The following is a 23,338-nucleotide window of genomic DNA, read 5'->3' as shown; positions in this document are numbered from 1 at the left end:
ACAAAAGAAACAGAAATCCGGCATTTTCTCATATTCCACAAGGTTATAGGGACAAACCTAACAAGAGGTGTGTCCACATCCAAAAACACACGAGCTCGCAGATAATTTGTTTGGACAATTCTTCCATCATTGACTGCTACCTGGATTGGTGGTTTGCCCACTTTCCTTGCTATTTTCTCTGCGATCTCTTTCTTCTTCATCAAGCCGTCAGGAACCCCTATGATCCTGGCCCATACTGGGATTCGATCAAGTTTGTAATCCTTTGCATTAGTGAACCCGTCATATTCCTCCATAACCATAGCAAATCCACGGAACTGCCATGGGCCTCCACCCATGACTCTATTCCAGTCGCCAACACACATGAACTGAGCGAGGAACAAGTTTTCCCCCACAGATTTGAAGGTGACCCCTTGTGCTGACGCCCAGGCATTCCGCATAGATTTATAGAGAGCTACATAACTGAAAGGCTTAGTGGTATGAACCCTGAAGATCGCTATCCATCTGACCTCCTGCGCAAGTCCATCAATCTCTGCAAAGAGATCGAGATCCTCCTCCTCTTCTCCATGCAGGTTTAGACCCGCAAACTTGTCCTCCAAGTTCGGCCCTGTTTCCCTGCTATTTTCTCCATTACCGCCGCCAGATCCGCTCGCCGCCACCGGCGTCATCGTCTCCTTCCCAGCCATGCAACACGACCGCAACATGCGCAGCTGTACCAGGATGCGATCTAGACCGCGCCCGCGCCGGATCAGCGCTCAAATCAATGGGAACCCGTAGGTAGATAGGGGAACTCTCGCGGTCGCCGCGGGAGGAAAGTGGAACCCTAGAAAAACCCTAGGGGTAAATAAGTTTGCCACGCCCACCTACGAAAATTTGACTGAGGGCTGTTGTTTACCTTCTCTTTGTCAAATCGCATGGCTTATTTTATCATTGCTATACTAGCCATGCTTTATCTAGTATTTCTGTTAATAAAATCATTGGGTAAATTGCTCATTTTTTCAACAAAAAGTGGGTCCATATATATTATATTATTGGCCAAGTGGTCACCTTGGCTGTACATGTTGGAACCAAGAGAGGGTTGGGGAATCATATGCTTACCTCAGCTGCAATTGCCATCGCATGGAATTAAAGGGGAGAAATTGCATGAAGAACTGGTGTACATTGACTGACAACTCCTTGCACGAGTATCATGTGGAGTACAGACTACAGAGTAATTTGTCCAGTCGGTTTTTCTAATCTGTTGGTAATTTCAGGAACATATTAGTCATTATGTTACAATTACTGCCGGTCAAACTTTTACAGTTTTGACCATCACTAAATAAGAAAATATCATGTAATATTTAAAAAAAATATTTTTTAGATTTAAATTGCTAGTCAAAGTGCCACCTCAAAGATCTTATCAATTACTATAGTTATCTTAAACGGTATCTATATTCTAGATCATAGGGAACGATCGAGTTGGGTTCCTATAACAGCCAAGTGGCCAAGTGGCCAAGTGTACATATATACATTCTTTTTGGCATCTGAGACAGACAGAGGTAGTCCAAAAGATTATCTTTCAATTATGTGGTGATTGAGGACCAAGGTAGCCGGTGGGAAAGGTAGTCTGAGACTAGGACCGAGAAGAGTTGAATTCCTCACATGGCAGAAATAGCAAGAAAGTACGTTAGGTGCAGATGTGGAAGAAGAATTTAGCGGCACACATGAAAGAAATAGCAAGGAAGGAGCTTGCAGCTCACCTATCCTCCTTGTATAAGTGCAGCATATCACTAGTACAAAGAAACACGCAGCTTACTGAAGAAGCACAACATGTGTGACGACAGACCAAGAAGGCTCCTAGCCATTGCTGTTCTAACCTCTCTTGTGAGCCTCGCTGCCGCTGCTTCTTCTTCTTCATCTAACACCACTGACTTCGAAACCCTCCTTTGCTTGAAGCTCCATCTCTCTAACAGCCCCAACTCCGTCCTTGGCTCATGGGTGCAGAACAACTCCCTCCCTTTTTGCAGCTGGCTCGGTGTCACTTGCAACGCATCTCGCGTTGTCGCGCTGGACCTCGAGAACTCCGGCCTCAATGGCCGGATACCACCCTGCATCGCCAACCTCACCCTTCTCTCAAGAATCCACTTCCCGGAAAATCTGCTGAGCGGCCACATACCAGCGCAGCTTGGGCAGCTGAGCAGGTTGAGCTACCTTAACCTCAGATCCAACAGCCTTACTGGTTCCATCCCCAACACTCTGTCCTTCACATCCCTCCAGGTGATTGATGTTGGGAACAACAAGCTCAGCGGAGATATCCCGGAAAGCCTCGGGACGCTCCGCAATCTCTCTGTTTACGCCTTTCTCGCAATAGCTTGACAGGCAGCATTCCGCTTTCACTTGGAAGCAGCAGCTCGAACTCCCTTGTTTCTGTCATCCTCGCAAACAACTCCCTCACAGGACCCATTACGTCGGCACTTGCTCATAGTTCATCTCTTCAGGTGTTGAACTTGGTAAGAAACAACCTCGACGGAGAGATACCTCCTGCTCTTTTCAACAGCACATCGCTTCAAAGATTAGCCCTTGGATGGAACAATTTTTCTGGGTCAATACCTGCGGTCGTTCCAAATTTCAATTCACCCTTGCAAGCTCTTATATTGTCGGTGAATAGTCTTGCAGGCACCATACCGTCGACTCTGGGTAATTTTTCTTCCCTTCGATTCCTTCTGCTTGCGGCCAACAGTTTCAAAGGCAGTATCCCAGTGAGTGTAGCAAAAATCCCAAACTTGCAAGAACTAGATGTTTCTTACAACATTCTGTCAGGGACTATCCCGTTCTCCATATTCAACATGTCTTCACTCACCTACCTTAGTTTAGCTGTTAACAATTTTGTTGGGGAACTTCCATTTGACATCGGATATACACTTCCAAGCATCCAAACATTCATATTGCAACAAAATAAGGTTGGAGGAAAAATCCCTGCATCGCTAGCCAACGCAACCAATTTCCTTTCCATTAACCTAGGGGCTAATGCATTCTATGGCATTATCACTTCTTTTGGGTCTCTTTCTAACCTAGAAGAGCTAATTCTGGCAAGTAATCAGCTAGAAGCTGGAGACTGGTCATTCCTCTCCTCGTTGGCAAATTGCACGCAGCTGCAGGTCCTGTCTTTGGGAACCAACATGATGCAAGGAAATCTGCCAAGTTCAGTTGGTAGGCTTGCAAATAGCCTACAGGCTTTGGTTCTGCACGCAAATAAGATGTCTGGTAGCATACCACCAGAGCTAGGGAACCTCACAAACCTCTCATTTCTTAGAATGGAGCAGAACCAGTTTGCGGGTGATCTCCCCGACGCAATCGGAAACCTTGCAAACTTGAGTTCCGTAGACTTGTCACAGAACAGACTTTCTGGAAAGATTCCACGTTCGATAGGCAAACTCCGTCAACTAACCAAGCTATTCTTGCAAGATAACAATCTCAGTGGAACCATTCCTAGGGAGCTAGGTGATTGCCAGAGTTTAATCACTATCAACCTTTTGTGTAACGCGTTGAGCGAGAGCATACCAAGAGAGCTCTTCTTTCTTGACTCTTTATCTGCAGGTTTGGATTTGTCCCACAACCAACTTTCTGGACAGATTCCACAGGAGATTGGTGGCTTGATTAATATAGGCCCACTGAATTTTTCCAACAACCGTCTTTCTGGCCACATTCCAACTACTCTAGGCGCTTGTGTCCGCTTAGAGTCCCTTCACCTAGAGGGTAATTTTCTTGATGGCCGAATTCCTCAGTCTTTCGTCAATTTGGGAGGTATTTCTGAGATCGATCTATCTGGAAACAACTTGAGTGGTGAAATTCCGAACTTTTTCCAGTCCTTCAAATCTCTGAAGCTTCTCAACTTGTCCTTCAACGACCTTGACGGTCAAATGCCACAAGGGGGCATATTTGAAAATTCTCGTGCAGCCGGATGGCGGCGGACTCGGTGGTTCTACCGAGGGGGGGGGGGAGTTCGGGGCAGGCGGCCACGACTCCCTCTCCTTCTACCCTCTCGCCGGTGATGGCGGCCTCGCCGTCGTTGGCCGGCCGAGGAGGGGTCCGTCTGGGGCAGGTGGCCTCGGACGTTTCCCGTGCGGGTCCGGTTTCTACGGCTGTCTCTTCTGAGGCGCTGGGCGGGAGTCAGGGGCAGGTGGCCCCGGTCCTTCCGGCACCTCCGGCTGTCGAGACGGCGGCGCCCTCAGGCTTGAGGGCTGTGGTGGGGGGGTGCTCAGGCAGGCGGCCCCGGCACCTTCTACCCCCGGCGTTACGTCCGTCCGCAGGGGGAGTCCTTCGCCGCTGCCTCCTCCGAGTGCCGCTACTCGGGAGGAGGTTATTGCCTTTGGCGGGATCCCAGACCCGGTCTCTGAAGGGAGACGGATGAGTTCTCGTCTCCAGGACTATCCGGAGGTTGATGACATGAAGCAAAGGTGCGCTATGAGGGCGGCCAAGCTTCGTGACATTGAGGTCACAACCGGTATGTCAGTCAACTTATCCAATTCTATTTTGCATTTTTCTAAGGATGAGATTATTAATAATGCAAATCAAGTAGGGGTTTCGCTTGGGAATAACAATTCTGAAATTACCAACTCGGTTAACGATCTCCTTGATCTGGAAGCGGAACGTGCTTTAGAAACCATTAGAAACCTAGCGGCAGTGAGACCTATGAATGATGCTGAGATTGATGCGTTGGGGGTGAGAGTGCTTGACAATTTTTGTGCGGACCTTGTTCCTCCCACTGTTGAATCCGAGGAGGAGGAAGTTAGTGTAGAGGATGTAGTGATTCAACCACCAGAGCCCGGTTATGAGGACCGGACGGAGGTCAATAGTAAACCAAAACATAAGTGGAAGCGGAAGGTGTATCCCGCGTCCGCGGTACGTAGGAGTGCTAGGATTCGTACGGCCAAAAAATTCCATGATGACTTATGAAAGGAATATTCTGGAATAGCAGAGGTCTGAAGGACTTGGCTAAACGAAGGTTTCTCGCTGAAGCGTCTTTAGAGCATCGATTAGATTTCATTGACCTCTCTGAAACTGGTCGGGGTAATTTTGCGCCATAGTTTCTTAGCACGCTTTCGGGGGGTGTCGATTTTGATTGGCATTGCCTTCCCCCGCGGGGGAGATCCGGTGGGATCTTGCTTGGTGTGAGGTGTGACTCACTGGAGGTCCGTAGCGTTGTGATGGGTGACTTCACGGTCAAATTTCGGGTTAGGTCTAAAGCAGATGGGTTTAACTGGGTTCTGGTGGCGGTTTATGGGGCCGCACAACCTGAGCTTAAACCGGAGTTTCTGGCTGACCTGGTTCGAATTTGCGGGTCCGAGCAACTCCCAATTCTGGTTGGCGGTGATTTCAACATCATTCGGAGGAGAGAGGAAAAGAATAACGATAACTTTGACGGAAGATGGTCCTTTATGTTTAACACCATCATTGAGAGCTTGGATCTGAGAGAGATCGAGCTTTCTGGTCGAAAGTTTACCTGGGCCAACTCTTTGCCTAATCCGACATATGAGAAGTTGGATCGGGTACTAGCAAGCGTCGAGTGGGAACAGAAGTATCCTCTCGTGACGGTTCAGGCTCTCTCGCGCGGGATTTCGGACCACACACCTTTGTTCGTGGACTCAGGCGAGCCCAATCATGTGGGAAACAAAAATACTTTCTCCTTCGAACTGGCTTGGTTTGAACGAGAAGGTTTCCTAGATCTAATAGCCAGGGAATGGGCTACAGATAGAGGAGGCAAATCGTCTGTCGAGAGATGGCAAAATAAGATTAGAGGAGTTTCCTACGGGGCTGGGCTAAACACCTTAGTGGGACATATAAGATTGAGAAGGACAGGCTTCTTGCTCTTATACAGTCTCTCGACATTAAAGCCGAATCAACAATTTTGCAACCTGCTGAGTTCCAATTTAAGCTCGATGCGGAGATGAGGTTCAAGGAACTTCTCCGCGAAGAAGAGTTGAAGTGGGCGTTGCGGGCTAAAGTTCTCAAAGTGATCCAGGGGGATGCGAACACTCAATTCTTTCATCTGATTGCTAATGGCAAACACAGAAAGAAGAGAATTTTCCAGCTTGAGCAAGAGGAAGGAACAATTGTTGGTCAAGACAATCTGAAACTTTACATTACCGAGTATTATAAGCAGTTATTTGGACCTCCGGAGGATAGTGCTGTGTCCCTCGATGAGTCCAGGAATGAGGATGTGCCTCAACTAACTGCTGCTGATAATGATATTCTGGTTGCTCCTTTTTCGGAAAAGGAGGTTTTTGATGCCATCTCACAGATGAAAAACAATAAGGCTCCCGGGCCGGATGGGTTTCCGGCGGAGTTTTACAAAAAATGCTGGCATATTATTAAGGGGGATTTACTTCCTATGTTCCATGATCTCTTTTCTGGACGGCTTCAACTTTTTCACTTAAATTTTGGAACAATAACACTGCTTCCTAAGAAGACAGATGCTCTGAGGATTGAGCAGTTCAGGCCAATATGCCTGCTGAATGTTAGTTTCAAAATTTTTACCAAGGTTGGGACCAATAGGCTCACACAGATTGCGCATTCTGTGGTGCAGCAGTCTCAGACTGCTTTCATGCCGGATAGAAACATCCTGGAAGGGGTGGTGGTCGTGCATGAAACGCTCCATGAAATCCATTCGAAGAAACTAGATGGAGTTATCTTTAAAGTGGATTTCGAGAAGGCGTACGATAAAGTTAAGTGGCCTTTCCTACAACAGGCCTTGCGTATGAAAGGTTTCGATGAGGTCTGGAGACGCCAGGTTGAATCTTATATGCAAAAGGGGAGTGTTGGAATTAAAGTTAATGACGACATAGGTCATTACTTCCAGACACACAAGGGCCTAAGGCAAGGGGATCCGATGTCCCCTATCTTGTTCAACATTGTTGTGGACATGTTGGCAATTTTGATAGGAAGGGCCAAGGAGGTTGGCCAAGTGGGAGGCCTGGTGCCTCATCTAGTTGATGGAGGGATTTTCATTCTTCAGTACGCAGATGATACTATCATCTTTATGGAGCATGACTTGGTAAAAGCGAGAAATATGAAGCTGGTGTTATGTTTATTTGAACAATTGACTGGGCTCAAAATTAATTTTCATAAAAGCGAATTGTTCTATTTTGGTAGAGCCAATGAGGAACAAGAGGCTTACAAACAATTGTTTGGGTGTGATTTGGGGGCTTTGCCATTCACATACTTAGGAATTCCAATCCACCATCGTAAGCTCACGAACAACGAATGGAAGTGTATTGAGGATCGATTCAAAAAGAAACTGAGTTGCTGGAAGGGTAAGCTCATGTCATACGGAGGCCGTTTAATTCTTATTAATTCAGTTCTCACGAGTATGCCTATGTTTCTTTTGTCTTTTTTCGAAGTCCCAGTTGGTGTTAGGAAAAGACTGGACTTCTATCGATCCCGTTTCTTTTGGCAAGGTGATGAGCTAAAAAGAAAGTACCGTTTAGCAAAGTGGGATATCATCTGTAGACCGAAAGACCAAGGGGGTCTTGGGATTGAAAATCTTGAAGTTAAGAACAGATGTCTTCTCAGTAAGTGGTTGTGGAAGTTATCTAGCGGAACTGACGCCACTTGGGCACAAATCCTCCGTAATAAGTATCTTCAAACCAAAACGTTGTCTCAGGTCACAGTAAGACCGAATGACTCACCCTTTTGGAAAGGCCTTATGAAAGTAAAGCTTTCATTGTTTCAGAGGACAAAGTTTATTGTTGGTGACGGTGCTAGTACGAGATTCTGGGAGGATACTTGGCTCGGAGGGGCGCCCCTTGCCATCCAATACCCGTCGTTATATCGTATTGTTCAACGACGTGAGGCTTTCGTTGCAACGGTGTTCCATTCGATCCCCCTTAATATTCAGTTTAGAAGGCCGTTAGTGGGTAATCGTTGGGAAGATCGGCTACATCTAGTTACGAGACTGATGAATGTCCAACTTTCACAACAACCCGATAGATTACGCTGGAATCTCACTAGGTCGGGTGAATTTACAGTTAAATCAATGTATGTTGATGTCATCAATTCGAGCTTGATTCCTAGCACCAAGCATGTGTGGGATGTCAAAGTTCTTTTGAAAATCAAAGTGTTTATGTGGTTTCTACACAAACAAGTTATTTTAACGAAGGACAACTTGACAAAGCGTAATTGGACAGGGCCTACTAGGTGTAGTTTCTGTGATCGGGGTGAAACAATTAAACATCTTTTTCTTGATTGCCCACTAGCTAGAGTTTTATGGAGGACTGTCCATATTGCTTTCAATATTTCTCCACCGAATTCAGTCAACACGTTATTTGGAACATGGCTAAACAGGGTAGAGCCCGGGTTAGCAAGACATATTCGTGTGGGAGTGTGCGCCTTGGTGTGGGCGCTCTGGAATTGCAGAAATGATTTGGTTTTTAACAGAACAACAAACATTCATTTTTTGCAGGTTATCTTCAGAACTACGGCGCTGATCCGTTCCTGGTCGCTACTCACTCCGACGGAGGCCAGGGAGCGTTTGGTTACTGGATCTACCCGCTGGGAGACGGTAGCTCGGGATATCTTCAACCGGTTTGGATGACGGTCATGTAATAGGATAGGCAATTAGTTTCCCTGTCTATTTTCGAGCCAACCGGTTGTGGTTTATCTCTTTTGGCTAGTCAGTGTATCTAGCCTTTTGGTTCTGTGTGAGCCTTTTGTCTTATCTTTTTTTACTTGCGGAGACATTGAGACCTTGTTGAACCATTTTATTAATAAGATGGCCGTATGCATCATGCTGATGCAGAGGCCGGGGAGGCCCCCTTTTCGAAAAGAAAAAAAATTGTCCAAGGGAATAGTATGTTGTGTTCCACTTCCCCGATGCTACAACTGCCACTTTGCTCCGCGTCATCCAGACACAGGCGCACTTGGCGTACTCTAAAGATAACTGGGATCAGTGTGGCGGCTCTTGCTTTGGTCTGTATGTCATGTGTAGTATTTATTCTCTTGAAGAGGAGGAGTAAGAGATCTAAACATTCAGATCATCCATCATACACGGAGATGAAGAGCTTCTCATATGCTGATTTAGCCAAAGCGACAAATGGTTTCTCTCCAGACAACTTGGTTGGTTCAGGGGCATATGGATCAGTATACAAGGGTGTACTTGAGTCTGAAACAAATGGAATGATTATTGCTGTAAAAGTTTTCAAGCTTGATCAACTTGGAGCACCAAAAAGCTTTGCTGCCGAGTGTGAGGCCTTCAGAAACACTCGTCATCATAATCTTGTAAGGGTGATTTCTGCCTGCTCAACATGGGACAACAAAGGGAATGATTAAGGCTCTTATTATTGAATACATGGCTAACAGCACCCTAGAGTGCTGGATTTATTCGGAAACGAGAAGACCATTGAGTTTGGGCTCCAGAGTAACAATCGCAGTGGATATGGCTGCTGCACTGGATTATTTACATAACAGTTGCATGCCCCCTATAGTCCATTGTGATTTGAAGCCTCGCAATATGCTACTAGATGATGTCATGGGTGCCCGTCTCAGTGACTTTGGGTTAGCCAAGTTCCTTCAAAATCATAACTCTTCAAGTACCATTACTTCTTGTTGAGTAACGTGATTGTATTAGGAAACATAGCTTAAACTAGGAAATATTCTGGCTTGCCTTGTACTCCAAGTAGATCATGTACTCCTATACATATGCCCACGAGGCTCAAGCAATACAACGAACTATTCCCCCAATCTCCCTCTCTCCCTTCTAACATGGTATCTATCGCAAGTCGATCCTAAACCCTAGCCGCCGCCGCTTCCGCACCTGCGCGCCGCCCCCGGGGCGGTCGGCCTCCATGACCGCCGCCGGGGGCCGCGCCGCCCGTACCTAGGGTTCGTCCGCCGGCCGTGTTGACCGGCTGTCCTAGAGAGTTTTTTTTCCGATCCTTTAATCCGGGTTTTCTCTCTCTCTCGCCGGTCGCTTTGATCGGCGTCTACTTTTTGGTTTTCCGATCTATGTGATCCGGTTTGTGTCGCCCACCGCCGCCGTCGACCCCGTGCGCCTCTACTCCAACACCGGCGCGATTGGCCGGCTTCTTCACCGACCCGGCGGCCTCGCGCGTCGTCCGCGCGTCAGCCCGCCGGTCGCCCCGACCCGGCAGCCTCGCGTCATGCGGCGGCCCTTCACCGCCGCCGTTCGCGCGACGTCCCGCCCGTCGATCTACGCCGGCCGTCACCGCCCTGCTCCGACCGGGACTCCTGCATCACCCCGACCCGGTGGCCTCGCGTCATGTGGCGGCCAATCATAGCCGCCCTGCCGCCCGCCGCCGCCGGCTTCATCTCGGACTCCGTCGTCACCACGCCTCCACCAAGCAGCGTCCCTGACCTCGCGCGCGATCGGCTTGATCACCCGCTCGCCGCCGCGATCCGCCTCATCTATGCCGCGGGACCGACCTGGCCCGTCGGTTGCACGCGCCTCCGCAGGTCCCGTGAAGATCGTCCCCGAGTTCAGCGCACCTCTCCACCGATCGAGCATCGGGCTGCCGCTGCCTCGCCCCGTCGGGCCGCAGCGCCGCTGCCCCGTGGTTCTTCTCCCGACTGCACCGACCCGCGTCACCGCTGCGTCGCCCCTTCGGGCCGTAGTGCCGCGGCCCGCGGTCCCCCGCCGCCCCGAGGGCGTCCGCTCTAGGCCGTCCCGTGGCTGCGTCGACCCTCGTGCCGCCGCTGCGTCGCCCCGTCGGGCCGTAGCGAGCGTGGCACGCGGTCCACGCCGCCGTCCTGAGCCGTCCCCGCGGTTGCACCGACTCGCGAATCGCCGTTGTGTCGCCCCTTCGGGCCGCAACGTCGCGGTCCGCGGCCCCCGACGCCGCCCCGAGGTCTTCCCGCCGTTGCCCCGACGCGCCTACCGCCGCTGCGTCGCCCCTTCGGGCCGTAGCGCCGCGGTCCGCGGTCCACTCCGCCGTCACCGCGCGTCGACCTCCCGTGGTATGCGCCGCGCCGTCTCCCTTGGCGCGGGAACGCCACCGTCCGCGCTGGTCTTCGTCATGTTGTTGGGTTCTACTCGCCTACTTCGAGCACCGCCGCCGCGCTCCTAACTTAGCCGCCGCCGCCGCTGTCAGGCCGCCTCCGCCGTTCTTCTTCGGCCGCAGCCGCTGCTACCCCTGTAGCCGTCGCCGCCGCCCGTCCACCTCCCTTCATCTTCGTCAAGCACCAGCCCGTCGCCAGCGTTGCCGTCATCTACCCCGACCACTTCGTCTACTCCGACCACCGTTGGTGACATCGACCCCGTGCCGATGGACGCCACAATCGTCGTTGAGTTCTTCTCTGCTGGCCCCTCCGACTTCTCCGACATGGCGTACAGCTCGTGCAGGTCCCTTGTAACACCCTCGATGCGACTATATCTCCCACGTGTCGAGGCACGACTTAGAGGCATAATTGCATTGAAGGCATATGTCGCAAGTGAGGTAATCTTCACACAACCCATGTAATATATAAAGGAAAAAAGATACATAGTTGGCTTACAATCGCCACTTCACACAATTACATGAATAAAGCATTACATCAACCAAATACAATCAAGGTCCGTCTACGGAACCAAAATAAAAGAAGAACCCCAAATGCGACAAAGGTCCCCGATCGACCCCAACTAGGCTCCACTACTGATCAACTAGAACGGAAAACAACACAGAGGACAAGATCTTCAACGAGCTCCTCCTGAGCTTGGTTGCGTCATCTGCACGGACTCATCGGCACCTGCAAGCTGGTTTTGGAAGTAACTGTGAGCCACGGGGACTCAGCAATCTCGCACCCTCGCGATCAAGACTATTTAAGCTCATGGGTAAGGTAAAGGTATGAGGTGGAGCTGCAGCAAGCGACTAGCATGTATGGTGGCTAACATACGCAAAAGAGAGCGAGAAGAGAAGGCAAAGCACGGTCGATAAGAGTATGATCAAGAAGTGATCCTATAACAACCTACGTCAAGCATAACTCCAACAACTGTGTTCACTTCCCGGACTCCGCCGGAAAGAGACCATCACGGTTACACACGCTGTTGATTCATTTTAATTAAGGTCAAGTTTAGGTTTTCTACAACCGGACGTTAACAAATTCCCATCTGCCCATAACCGCGGGCACGGCTTTCGAAAGTTTAAATCCCTGCAGGGGTGTCCCAACTTAGCCCATGACAAGCTCTCACGGTCAACGAAGGAATAGACCTCCACCCGAGACGTTCCGATCAGGCTCGGTATCCCGGTACAACAAGACATTTCGACAGGGTAAAACTAAACCAGCAACACCACCCGAATGTGCCGACAAATCCCGATAGGAGCTGCACATATCTCTTTCTCAGGGCACACTCAGATGAGCCAGACGTCGGGTAAGCCAGCCCAGAGTTGCCCCTGGTAGCCTCGGACATCGCTCAGTTGGACCAACACTCAGAGGAGCACTGGCCCGGGGGGGGGGGGTAAAATAATGATGACCCTCAGGAGCGTGACTCCCAAGGGAAAAGAAAAGGCTAGGTGGCAAATGGTAAAACCAATGTTGGGCATTGCTGGAGGAGCTTTACTTAAGGCGAACTGTCAAGGGGTTCCCATAATAGCCCAACCGCGTAAGGGACGCAAAATCCGGGAACATAACACCGATATGACGGAAACTAGGGCGGCAAGAGTGGAACAAAACACCAGGCATAAGGCCGAGCCTTCCACCCTTTACCAAGTATATAGATGCATTAATTAAATAAGATACAACGTGATATCCCAACAAGTAAATAAATGTTCCAAATAAGGAACGGCCTCCAATCTTCACCTGCAACTAGCAACGCTATAAGAGGGGCTGAGCAAAGCGGTAATATAGCCAATCAACGGTTTGCTAGGACAAGGTGGGTTAGAGGTTTGACATGGCAATTGGGAGGCTGACAAGCAAAAGGTAGGCATCGTAGCATTGGCATAGCAAAAGAGCGAGCAAACTAGCATAGCAAAGATAGTAGTGATTTCGAGGGTATGATCATCTTGCCTGAAATCCCGCAAGGAAGAAGAACGAGTCCATGAAGAAGACAAACGGAACGTAGACGAACGGGTCCTCACAAACTCGATGTTATCGGAACCAACCCGAAGAAGCAATCACCGGAAAAGAAGCACACAACATAGTAAACAACCAACACATCAACATGGCATGATGCACAATCAAGTATGATGCATGACCAGTTTAAAGAAGCATGTCATGGCAAAGAGCACAAGCAATCCTACAAATTAAGTGGAGCTCAATATGCAACGGGTTGCATATTGACGAAACACCACATCAATTATTTAGTTCTCTCTCGTTTATGTACCCCAACAATATTAAATGTTGTTAAACATGGCAAGAGGGTGAAGCAAAACAAAACTACCTATCTAGGCAAGTTTAAATGAGGCCGGAAGCAACGAACAACAATTCCGGAAACTCCCCATGAGCATATTATAGATTTGGTACTGTTCTGCCCTAAACACAATTTTAGAGTTGTTAAACATGCAAGATGATGCCACCATGTTAAACTAGGCAAAATTCTACCCCATTTACATATAAAGATTATTAAAAACGGAGCTACGGTTATTTAGTTATGAATTAAATCATTTTAGCATGGCATAGGAGCAAATTAATGCAAACAACATTTTAAGCATTTCAAACATAGATGAAAGTTGGATATTATTAATCTACACAAAATTCTGAGCAAGTTTCATATATAAAACATTTTAATCCGATGCACCAATTGTGAGTTATTAAATGCATGAACATGAGGGTCTAATCTGCAAAACTGGCAATCTCTGGATAAATAGCTAAATTCGTAGAACTGGGAAAAACATGGCACGGGCCGCATCTGAACAGTGCACTAGGCAAGACCAACGGCAGGAAAAAAAAATAACAAGAGGAGGGGGCGCTGGGGCGGCTCACCCTGGGCTTGGCCCGGTAGAGGAGGAAGGAGGCCGAGGCGAGGCCGGCTGGAGCTGGGCCTTGGGGCGCTCGCGCTGGACCGCGGGGAGCTGGGCCGGCGATGCTGGCCGCGGATCTGGGCCGAAGGCGGGGGCGGGCTGTGCGAGGGGGATCTCTTCCCCGACCTTCCGCCGAGGCCGAGGCGACCCATGGTGGCGGCGGCAGAGTCCGGTGATGGCCTGAGGCGGCGGGGCGAGGCAGATCCGGCAGGCGGGCACGGCGGGGCCTGCGGGAATGGACGGATCCGGGCACGGGGAGCCCGGATCTGACCGCGGTGGTGAAGATCCGGCGACGAACGAGGTGGCGGCGGGGAACTCCGGTGATGACCGGCAAAGGGGCGGCGGCGCTGCGCAGATCCGGCAAGGCGAAGGGGAGGCGGGCGCGCGTGGGCTGCGACGGCGCTACAGATGGGCTCCGCGGGCCCCTCTCGGGCCTGGCAAGGCCGCGGGAGGTTGGGGGAGGACAGGGGCGACGTGGCGGCTTCCTGGTGGTGGAGGGCGGCGGCTGCGGCGGCGCTGGCCGCACAGGCGGCGCCAAGTGGCGAAGGCGATGTGGTCGGGCGCGGAAAACGAGGCAGAGGGGAGAGGATTAGGGTTGCACCGTGAAATTTTGGAAGGGATCACGTATTTATAGGCATAAGGAGCTAGGAGAGTCCAAACGAGGTGCGGTTTTCGGCCACGCGATCGTGATCGAACGACCGAGATGATGGAGCAGAGTTAGGTGGGTTTTGGGCCAAATTGGAGGGGTGTTGGGCTGCAACACACACGAGGCCTTTTCGGTCCCTCGGTTAACCGTTGGAGTATCAAACGAAGTCCAAATGATACGAAACTTGACAGGCTGTCTACCGGTAGTAAACCAAGGCCGCTTGGCAAGTCACGGTTCAATCCGGAAACGTTTAATCCCCACACATGAAAGAAAGGTAGAAATGACCACCGGAGAAGAACGGAACGCTGGATTGCAAAACGGACAACGGGGAAAATGCTCGAATGCATGAGACGAACACATATGCAAATGAAATGCACATGACGACATGATATGCAATGCATGACACGCAAGCAATGACAAGGCAACAACAACGAATAACTGAACGACACCTGGCACATCGGTCTCGGGGCGTTACATCCCTCGTCTACGCATGCCCGGTGCTGGCAACACTGATGCGTGCCTTCATCCACGACGTGTTCCCGGGCCTGGCAAGCCTGGTCGACGTTTCGTCAACTTCGTCTTCGTCCGTCTATGCATGCCCGGTGCTGGCAACACCGGCGCGTGCCTTCGTCTATGATGTGTCCCCGGGCTTGGCAAACCCGCCGCGACGCGTCGTCAACAACATTTTCTTCCGGGCGCACCCCTACTTCGACACCACTGCGCCCATGCTAACTCGGCGCCCTCTTGCACCCGCAGCTCTACGGCGACTTCCTCGACACCGGCCACCTCGACTCGACATCGACCACGGCATTCTTCGCACGGCTACCTCGACCACGGCTCCACCACCCACGCTCTTGGCTACATCGACAACGGCACAAAGGGCTACCGCCTGCTTGAGCAACCTCGTTGGTTTCCACTCCAGCCACGACTCCGCGATGCGTCGACCATTACGACTGTGGGGGGGGGGGGGGGTGTCCGTCGGCTTGCCTTCGGATTCTTCTCCAGTCTCACCGTCTGCGTCTCTACTGTTGTGACTGCGAGGGGATGTTGAGTAACGTGATTGTATTAGAAAACATAGCTTAGACTAGGAAATATTCTGGCTTGCCTTGTACTCCAAGTAGATCATGTACTCCTATATATATGCCCACGAGGCTCAAGCAATACAACGAACTATTCCACCAATCTCCCTCTCTCCCTTCTAACACTTCTACGAGCTCAGCAGGACCAAGAGGATCAATTGGATACATTGCACCAGGTAAACATTTACTATATTATTATTATTATTATTATTATTATTATTATTATTATTATTATCATCTTTACTCCCTAATATGATTCGGGTTTCACTTTTCCTTTATTCAAAAGGAACCTTTATATAGTTTTCAATAATCATTGTTCTAAGATAACTGAAATTTAAACAATGCAGAGTATGGCATCGGGAACAAGATCTCAACAGCGGGCGATGTGTATAGCTATGGAATTATCATCCTAGAAATGCTCACGGGGAAACGCCCAACAGATGAGCTGTTCAAGAATGGCCTGAGCCTTCAGAAATTTGTGGGAAATGCATTTCCTACGAAGATCCACGAGATACTTGATCCTAATGTCATCATCCAAAATTTCGGAGACGAAGGCGTGGACATAAACCTAGACCAAGGAAACCATGCAATGGTGGGAATGCTGAGCTGCATTATGCAGCTTGCTCAGCTTGGTCTCTCATGCTCCACGGCGATACCAAAAGATCGGCCGACAATGCCGGACGTCTACGCAGAAGTCTCCGCAATCAAACGAGAATACTCAGCGCTGCGTGTCAAGGAATAGGACATTTTGGTTTTTGCTCGCATGTATATTACTTACGGGTGAGCTGTACTCTATGCTCAGTTTGCTCAAGTGACTGAAAGATATGTTCCTGAGTAGCCTCTTGAAATGTAGGATTCTATGGTTTCCATTTTGTTCTGGTGGTGATATTTCATCAAGAGAAATACTGATCCACCGCGCGTGATAAAAGTGCGGAAGAAAACATGTTGTCAGGCTGCAGCATAAGGATGTCAAGGCTGACTGTCAGATTTACTCTGAAAGTCTGAATGTGTTGTGTTATTATGCTACAAGAGGAACTATGGTGGACGCCTACTGCCCATTGTTTCTCAAGTTAAAAACGTTGGCACCAATGCATTATACACTATCAGTAGCAATTATCCTTTCATTGAGCGCATGATGCTACGGTGTGAATTGTTCCGTGAGAGATCTCTTGTCTAGCATAAGGCATAGGAATGCTGCATTCATTGCTCTGGCTGATTTGGCTGTTCCGGATTCAGCTTCAGGCAAATTAGTTGAGATAAACTATAGGGGTGGAGTGCAGTGAGAGTCAGGCACTCTGTCTATGCATCCATTTAAGTTAGAACTCGGAGTAGCTGGATTAGAAATTACCCGATCCATTTCGAGAGAGCACCGGAGCAGGCGAGCTCGACCCAACCAGCGTTCCTCCGTGGCGCGGAGGCGGCCGCAGAGGGTGGCTGGCCGCGCCGCGGCGGTCGGCGGGGGCAGAGGAGGGATCAAATCGAGTCTAACCAGTAACCAGACGTCCAGACCAGCCAGTGCCCTCGGTGAGGTACTACTGGGTTGGGCCTCGGGCCGAATCTCAAGCCTGTATAATTTGGGGTAGCTTTTTCTTTTCTAAAGAAAAAGAAAATCACTAATTAGGTGTACACTTTGCAAATGTCGCTGCCACCTTCTTTGATTAATTGCTCTCAGAAGAACATGAAAAACACAAACCAAAAAAATAAATCAAACCAAAAAGAACCCGTAAGCACAGTTGTGTTTTTAACTTTCTTTTTGGAAGGTGTTCCTCTATCATTTTGGGGAGCACAGTTGTGCTTCTCGCTGAAGCATGAACCATGCTTCTTCTAGAAGCACATACCGTATTTTTACTTTTCGAAAAGCACATACCATGCTTTTTTCTTTTTCGGAAAGCATAATTGTGCTTCCTAAAGAATAAAAAAATCTAAACCTAGAAAACCAAACAAAAGCCAATAGGACAAAATAAAACAAAACAAAAAACCGAAAATGCATGCAAAAAAAAACCTGAGGGTGCGCTCAACACGACACGTGTCGGTGCCTGAGCAGACCACTGGGCACGCTTCTAGTCCAAGAAAGTGACCGCTACTAGAGCCCATCAAGGGGTACCCTTTGTTAATTGCTCTCAGAAAAGAAGGTTATTTTTTTTTTTGCGACAGGAAAAAAGAGAGCTTAAGTTGGGGTAAGGAAAAAAAATATAAGACAGGTTCAAAATTCCAGTCTACTTTAGTACTTTACGCCTGTATGAGTAGTAACAAAGAGATCAACCCATTCAATTTAGGCTGCATGTAAGAAATAAACAAACAAGATTCAAAGCTTCGAAAGGATTTGCTTGTTGATCTCTAGCTACCTACCTACCTAGTCTAATTCAGAGCGTATATGCCAAATTTATAGATAGATATCAATAAAGTTTCAAATGTGTGTTAACGAAAGTGTGATACCAAATTTATAGATAGATATCAAGAAAGGTTAGTGTTGCTTTCCTTATACTCGAGGTTAGTTAGTGCTTGTGTACCTCTGTGCTCAAATGTTTGATGTCACTGCTTGAATGAAATGAGCTGTAACGCTTGTGTAGAAGCATACAAGAGCACAAACAAACAAACAAACAAACAAAATTGGTCAGCACACTTGGCTACGTGGCCCTTCTTCTCATATGAATGCCAACTCACGCTGCAAGTGGACTCGGGCCGTCGACGGCGCCCGCACAAAAACCCACTTAATTTGTGCTCGTGGACGCCCGCGTAACCTGCGATTTAGAAAGTGGGCTAAGTGGGCTGACCGACGTTTTCCACATAAGACCCACTTAATTCCTTGTTCCTGTCTTCCTCGTTCCCCTCTTCGTACGATGCTACTAGGGTAGGGCACGCCGCCGCCGCTGCCGCCGCCTTCCCCATGGCCGGCTTAGCGCTGTCGTCCATCTTCCCAATGGTCGATCTAGTGCCGCCGTCCACCTACCCAATAGAAGCCGCAACGCCCAAATCCATCATCTCCATGGACGCCGCAGCGTCGCCTTCCACCTCCATCGTAGCCGCACCAGCACCGCCGTCCACCTCTCCCACAGCTGCACCAGCGCCGCGGTCCACCTCCCCCACGGTTGTACCAGCGCCGCCTTCCAACTCCCCCACTGCCGGACCAGAGCAACCATTTATCTCCTCCATGTCCGCCCCAGCGGCGCTGCCGTCAACCACCACCATGGCCGTCACCAGCGATGCTCGCAAGAAGCGACCTCCCTTCAAGAAGAAGATGATGACTCTAAATATTCAACCTCTATGTTTAAGGTGTTCTTTTCCCATGCATGCAGGGGCAAAGCGTAGACGCCGCAAGCTGGTATCTCGCATTTGGGAGGAGGCCGAGCCAATTTATGATGGTCGAATGCTTGTGGAAGGCCAGTGTAATCATTGCCAACAATTTTTTCCGGCCACACGAGACAGTGGGACCAACCACTTACGTCGGCACTTGAAGTTATGCCCAATGAAAACCGCTATAAATGAAATGATTGACAAGTTGGGTCCTCCTGAGGTGGTAGATCCTAATTGGAAATTTGATGCTAAAGTCTCACGGTTTGAATTAGTCAAGTTGATTGTTGTGAATGAATTGCCGTTCTCTCTCGCGGAGTACAAACCATTTCGAGACTTTGCATTCAGAGTAACATACAATGGAGAATATGGAATGACATGTACTTGCTGTAGCCAGAGGGAGGCTAGCTTTAACAGTATGATAGTTGTTGCGTTCAGTTCAGATTGTAGATTACGTGGGTATACGGCAACCCACGTAGTCCCACTTATTTTATGTGGACATCCCACTTAATCCACATAATCATGTGGGTAGATGCGGCATTATGTGGGATGACCGCAGGTCGTCCCACTTGCAGCCTGAATGCCAACAAAAATGACTAGACGTTGCACGATGAAATGATTTACAAAGAACCGATAAAGACTTGTGCAAAGAGTCAGCCATTGCATGTATAGTACGTGCGTTCATATTTCTTCCTTGTCCGGCACAGTCACGCATGCATACATCCTTCCACCAACCCCAATTTCTACCTAGCTAGCCCACTTCCAGAATGTCACAGAAGCTAATTGCGTACTCCATGTAAGAGCATCTCCAACAGATCCCGTTTCCTTCAAAAAAAAATCTAGTTTAAGGGAATTTGAGAAAAAAAATGCTCCAATAAATCCCATGAACACGATTTTTAGGGAAACCCGTATAAATCTGCCCCACAGGTCCCGATTCCCTAAAAAGAATTTAGTTTAAAGGAATTTAGGCAAAAAAATGGTCCAACAAATCTTGTAAACACGATTTTGTTTATAGTGAAACCTGTATAATCTGTCTAGCTCCCCCCACGCCACCCCCCACTTGGGCCTTCTTCTCAGATGAATGCCAACAATTTTTTTTTCTTTTTGACGGTGCTACGGCGGGCTTACGCCGGCCTGAACCATTTTCATTATAGATAAGATTTAGATACAACACAACCGGTACAAAAGATAGTACCCAACACAACACACACAAGAAGTTACATAGAACAACAGAGACAACAACAAAACTAGGAGAGAGTCGCGACAAACAACCAACACCGAGAACTTAGCACCCATTAGCACTAGGTAGACCGGGAAGAGCGGGAGCTAGCTTTGTTGGACAAGTCGAAGGAGATCCGCCACCGAGAAGACGAAGAGAAGAAGTCACCAGCTGCTTTGCGATCACTCCGCACCTTGAAGAGCTAGGAGAGTCGCAGACACCATCGAAGGGCATCCCACTGCCTAGGCACGTCACGACGGAGAAAGCCATAGACCGTGCCGAAGGGCAATGTTCCACCGAGACAGTCCTGCACCACCTCTAGGCCACACCCGACCACCATCACAAATAGAGGGATCCAAAGCACTATGCAAGCAACAAAACCTCAAGCGCCGTTGAAGGGTACCCAAACCCAAGACCTCACCGCCGCCACAAGCCCCCAAGAGATAGGTCAACCCTCAGAATCAGGATGACCAAGGAACCAGATGCCGCCACAGATCACATCCACCGCCACCACCTAACAGCCCGAGCACCCAACAACCGCTCCAAACCAGACATCAGACAACCAAACGCGTATCCATGGCTCCAAAAACAACGCCCCCAAGAGGGGACACACCATCGAAGATGTCGTCGTCGTCCGATCCAAAGAAGGACCTTAGGCTTTCGCCCGGAGCACATGAAAGAGCAAGCACGGAAGCTCCCCAATGACGCCTTCATGAAGGTAAACGGCGCCCGAAGGCGTCGCCATCATTGTTGCCGACTAGGTCGACACAAAGCTTTCGCCTGAAACATCCCGTCCCGGTCTTCTCCGCGAAGCTGGCAACCGAGTCCGACAATATGCAGACCTCCCCGCCCTCCAATCAGACCCAGGCGAGCGTCCCCGCTAGGCCAGAAGGAGGCATCCGAAGCCACAGTCGCTCACCTCGAGCCCCTGTACGTACCGGAGTCAGGAAGACCCTGCTGCCGCCTGCATCCGATCCCTTGCCGTCAACCACCACACCCAACCTCCACCACAGCAGACCCCGCCGATGGCACCACCGCCGACACCCCAGCCACAGCACTGTTGACCGACGGCCACGCGAGCCACCGCCTTAGAGACAACCAGATCTGGGATCCCCGCCAGACCAGGCATGGCAACGACCCGGACCACCGTGCCTCCAGAGAGCTGCGCAGCCCAGCACCTGCCCCATGACCCGCCATCTCCCGAACGCGGCCACGGGGCCGCTGGTCGAGGAAGCCGCTGCCCCAAGGGAGCCAGATCTGGTGCAGGAGCTCCCCTGGACAGAGCCGTGGCGTATCCCCGGATGACCAGCCACCCACGCCTCCGCGCCGCTCGCGCCACCGCACAACGCCACCCCTGCCGGCGCGCGCCTCCGGACGCACGCGAGTCCCCGCCGCCAGACCGTGCCCCGCGCCGCCAAGCCCAGACGGGAGGAGGAACAGCCGTCCCCGCCGCCGCCAGCGCCGGCGGGCTTTGCCCATCGACGCCCTCCGGCGGCGGCGGGAGAAGGAGGAGGATGAGGGTGGTAGGAGCCGCCGGCGGCTAGGGTTTCTCCCGGAGATCGCACGGGAGGCCGGGGAGGGGGGGGGGGGGGGGGGGGGGAGGGGGGGGGGGGTTAGGGGTGGGGGGGGGGGAGAGGAGAGAGAGAGAGAGGGGTTGGGACAAGAGAGGAAACCGTCCACACTATGAATGAATCTAATCAATGCCAACAAAAATGACTAGGCTTTCCACGATGGAGGGCATTTACAAAGAATTGATAAAGACTTGTGCAAGCAGTCGGTCAATGCATGTATAGGACGTGCGTTCATACTCCATTGCCCGGCAGAGTCATGCATACTTCCTTCCACCAACCCCTCATTTCCACCTAGCTAGCCATTTTCAGAATTTCATGGAAGCTACGTATGTGCTCTATATAAGCGCTACTTGAGTTGAGAACCCATTGCACAAACTGTTAACTTGCCACTCCAAGTTCAACAAGAAAGCAAAACATCCAGCTCGACAGAACCATGATGGCAAACAAGTACTCGGCTAGCTCGGTTCGGCTGATGCTGGTCCTCCTGGTTTTACTGGTTTTCATTGGTGGCATCCTCGGGCAACAAGGTGGACCGTCCACCTGCGACAACTGTAAGCTAGCACTCGATGTTGTTGTATTTGCATAAATAAACACACATGAAAATTTTGTTGTCTTTCTATCTAACTTGTTTCTGTTCATCATTTTCCGCCAGCTGGACCGGTTCAGAAGAGCTGCCCGCCAATCCGTGGTGGCTCATAAGTATGAGATAGACGATTTCTACACAGCGGGATTTGGTAGGATCTTGCATTGGCCGGCGTAGGAAGCTTTCTATTCTATGTAAACGATAATATATATGATCTTGAGGTGTTGGTGTGTGTATGTTTGTATTTTCACCTGGTTTATAAATAAATAATATGGCTTCGAAAGATTTAGATGCTTTCGTTCGATTCCTTGCACCACATATTATTTCTAGGACTTCTTCAAGATTTTTGTCAGGTATTTGGATGGTTTTCAGATTCACAAAGTTTATTTTCAACCATTTGAAGAAAAAATCTACCAAATCGTTCACGAGTTTTCTTTCTGTAAAAAGGAACCCTAACTCTACTTTACTGAGTTAACTGAAACCATTTGAGGTATATAAGATAAAAACTAATTTACGAAGCAAAAAAGAAACAGAGGGAGGAGGTATATAAGAATCCAACTTGATATTGGCCTCTGTAATGAATGAATATTCAGCGAACAACTGCATGTGAAAGTCAGTCAATGCATTGGGGAGATTGCAAGGAGCCCTGTACGTTCTGATTTGGAAGACTTCTCTTGACTTCCATGATTACAGCTCAAGTCATCCAGCAATCCCAAGGCTGCCCCCATTTCGGAAATTGGCACCTTCAAATATATTTTTGATGGTTGAGAATAGTACCCTCATTTTCCAAATAGTGTAGTACCATACTGAAACAAGATTTTCAGATAATGTTGGCACGTGGCTCCATTTAAGTAACCGAATACAGTTTGGAAAACGAGTTACTTATTTGTGCTACCAGCACCTGCAAAAATTACGTGGACATGCACACGTACACGCACATTATCTTAGAGCTGTGCATTCCAAAATTTGGAAAGCTCATATTGAATTCCTATATTTTAGTACGCAGGTTTTTTTTTCACGCTTT

The 23,338-nt window shown here is 49.6% G+C and overlaps 1 pseudogene; it reads left to right on the top strand.

Annotated features, from left to right (window-relative positions):
* Positions 1-1,737: 1,737 nt before the first annotated feature.
* Positions 1,738-16,392, top strand: LOC125553196 (annotated as a pseudogene).
* Positions 16,393-23,338: the final 6,946 nt, after the last annotated feature.

Source organism: Triticum urartu, chromosome 4, assembly GCF_003073215.2.
Source record: "Triticum urartu cultivar G1812 chromosome 4, Tu2.1, whole genome shotgun sequence".
NCBI classification, from domain to species: Eukaryota; Viridiplantae; Streptophyta; class Magnoliopsida; order Poales; family Poaceae; genus Triticum; species Triticum urartu.
Note: the sequence above shows the minus strand (reverse complement) of the source record. Positions and strands in the feature narration are given on the sequence as shown.